Here is a 2,955-nt window from a genome sequence, read left to right as displayed (position 1 = left end):
CGTCAACTTCAATAGTGGATGTTTGTTCCAATATGTCAAACTCAAAAATATTGTTTGGTTTATACAGTTCATGGACGATTAACTTAGCATCATGAAATGTTGTTAGGGTTGAAGATCATCGAAGATGACAAAGAATAATTGTTTGATGAATTAAACATCTCTAAATATAAGGTATTTTGGCCTAATTTAATTTTTCACTAAGTGTTTTTACGAAGAGGTCAAGTTATCTACAGGGATGATCCTATTCACATCACCATAGAACGATGTTTGAGATTTTATTTCTTTAGTACTTAGTATTTGCAAACTTAATTTGACATATATTTGACATTATATTTGTGGGGATTAGGTATTTTAAATATACCTTTTTTGAAGACAAACATTTTTAAAATATAACTTATTTGTTTATGCAATGCTTAAATTTTGTGTTATTATTATTAAATATTCTTCTCTTTAATTTTGATGGAAATCCACTCTCAAATAAAAGGCGTATATCAACTAATGTGTAATTAACTATTTCGATTTTTTTTAGTAGTCATTTAAACATTACTATTGTTGAGATATTGTTTGCAGATATTATTCTAGATATTAGCCTTTCTAAAATAAAAGTTAGATTTATATGCTATTTGGTTATTATATATATGTTATTTAGTTAAGATTTGGGTTTAATTCTCAACAAATTTTGTTAGCTTAGATTTTGTCTCTTGAATTTCACTTGTTTATCTATTTTTTTAGTCTATTGAAAATACATGTCAAATTTTTAATTTTGTTATGTTTTATCTTTTTTGAATCTTAGACTTAAATTTGGTTAGCCCAATATTATAGGTCTCATGTCAAACATTTAGAATTGGATACTTTAGTCCTTTAGTAAATTCGATTTAATGTTAAAATATTAGGTTTTGCCATTTAATAACAAAAACTTTTTAGCTACAAAGTTAAACTTTTAGCCCAACTAAACTTAAAACCCTTTCCAAGCCAAGTTTATCCCAAATCGTACCTAACAACATCTTAAAAAAAAAAAAAAAAAAAAAAAAAAAAAAAAAAAAAAAAAAAAAAAAAAAAAAATTAAATCACATTCAATAATTTATTCAAATAGGGGTTTAAAATCCCAAAAGAAAAAAAAAAAAAAAATCAATTTTTTAACTCACGGAAATTAACTCTCTTATTATTTGTCATCCATTTGATCACAAATATACATAGCTTCATCTTATATCTTTACTATTTTTTTTTTTCCCTTTGGTTTGAAGTGATGATTACAATGGTGACAAATCGGTGATCCTAGAGTATTAATTAGAATGAAATGTATGAGATTCTACTTATTTAAAAAATTGTATAATGTAAATGTCTTATATTTCTCATTTGATTTTAATATCTTTATAGTTCTTTATTTATTGACTTATTATTAAAAAAAAAAAAAAAAAAAAAGAATACAATAAAGTCTAAACAATGCCTTTATCACGAGATCTGATGATAATGCAAAGACGTTTGTTCGACATTTAACGAATGGTGAATCTCGTGACTAAAGATTTTAGTCAGTTATTCATATATACTGTTGGAGCTTCAAGACTACAAGTCCATGAGGTCCCCTTGGTAACTCAATGGGTTCAAGTTAAGGAATCAGACTTTGGATTGCTTTGAAGTGTTCAAATTAACAAGAGAAAATTCAATTATAATGTGATATAATTGATATGATGTGTTAGATACATTAATTGGAGAAATTAATATAAATATGATTTATATACCGCGCGACGCCTCCCGCATGGCTCAAATGGAATTTGTGCGCATTCCATGTCGGGTGCGATCATACCAACACTAATGCACCGGATCCCATCAGAACTCCGCAGTTAATCGTGCTTGGGCGAGAGTAGTACTAAGTTGGGTGACCACTTGGGAAGTCCTCGTGTTGCACCCCCTCTTTGAATAGGACACCCTCGTTCGCATGTCTCCTCCACATGAATGGTCAGGATCAGACCATTTGTAGCACTTTACAACACTTTACAATCCACATAAGGTATCCCTCCTTTATCTTTATATTACAGATCATTTAGGTTATTACTTAAGGCATGATCCACTTGTATGTCTCACATACATGGTTTTACATGAAATAACCACGGATCTTAGTTTATTGGATTTGAGTAAAAGCATATAAAATAACATTTATTTTATTAGTAACAATGTGTACAAAATATTTATAAACTACGAGACCACCGGGAGAAAGATGACGAAGAGAGATGTGACGTTTCATTGTGATGACCTTAGCCTCATATATGGGCAAGGTTGAGCCTCAATACTTGGCCTAGCGTAGAGGCAAGTTGGCTAGAGTCGCACATGAGGAAAAATACACGTATGGGCAACATGTATGGCTGAATGAAGTTCAATTCCGCATGAGTTCAATTTGGTTGAGAATGGAATAACCTCGCCCATGGTCCGACGAAGTTTCAAAGAGTCGAGCAAAAAGTGAATTGGGACTTGAGCATTCCTTAAGGCTAATCATGATCATGGATGAATCATGGTACCGCACGGTTGGAGAAGTACGACCGTGATATTTGGTATCAAAATCAATAAAAAAAATGAAATTAGAAATATAATAATTAAAAAAGTATAAATACGAATAATCATTAAAATAAAACACATTCAAAACGACAACATTATTGATCACATTTCATATTAGTGAAATCTAATTGAATTAGGTCACTTCAAGAAGAAGACTGATGAAGAATTATAGAGTACTCATTTATTGTAGGTGGTTGGATTTCTTCAAATAATAGTGTAATATTCATGGTTTTCAACACAAAAAAGTAAAGAAATATAATTGCTAAACCACTTACTAGATGTGCAACTAAAGATGATAATTTGAAAAATAAAACGTCGAACAACGTCTTTGCATTATCATCAGATCTCGTGATAAGGCATTGTTTAGACTCTATTGTATTCTTTTTTTTTCTTTTTTTTTTTTTT

General features: G+C 29.8%; 1 non-coding gene across 1 annotated transcript; it reads left to right on the top strand.

The window, feature by feature from the left end:
• The first annotated feature begins 1,790 nt into the window (after positions 1-1,790).
• LOC120070364 lies at positions 1,791-1,909 on the top strand. The gene has a single exon (XR_005479860.1). It is a non-coding gene; the product is annotated as a 5S ribosomal RNA (ribosomal RNA).
• Positions 1,910-2,955: the final 1,046 nt, after the last annotated feature.

This window comes from Benincasa hispida, chromosome 1 (assembly GCF_009727055.1).
Source record: "Benincasa hispida cultivar B227 chromosome 1, ASM972705v1, whole genome shotgun sequence".
Classification (NCBI taxonomy): Eukaryota; Viridiplantae; Streptophyta; class Magnoliopsida; order Cucurbitales; family Cucurbitaceae; genus Benincasa; species Benincasa hispida.
The sequence above is the reverse complement of the archived record's forward strand: the minus strand, read 5'-3'. Positions and strand labels throughout refer to the sequence as shown.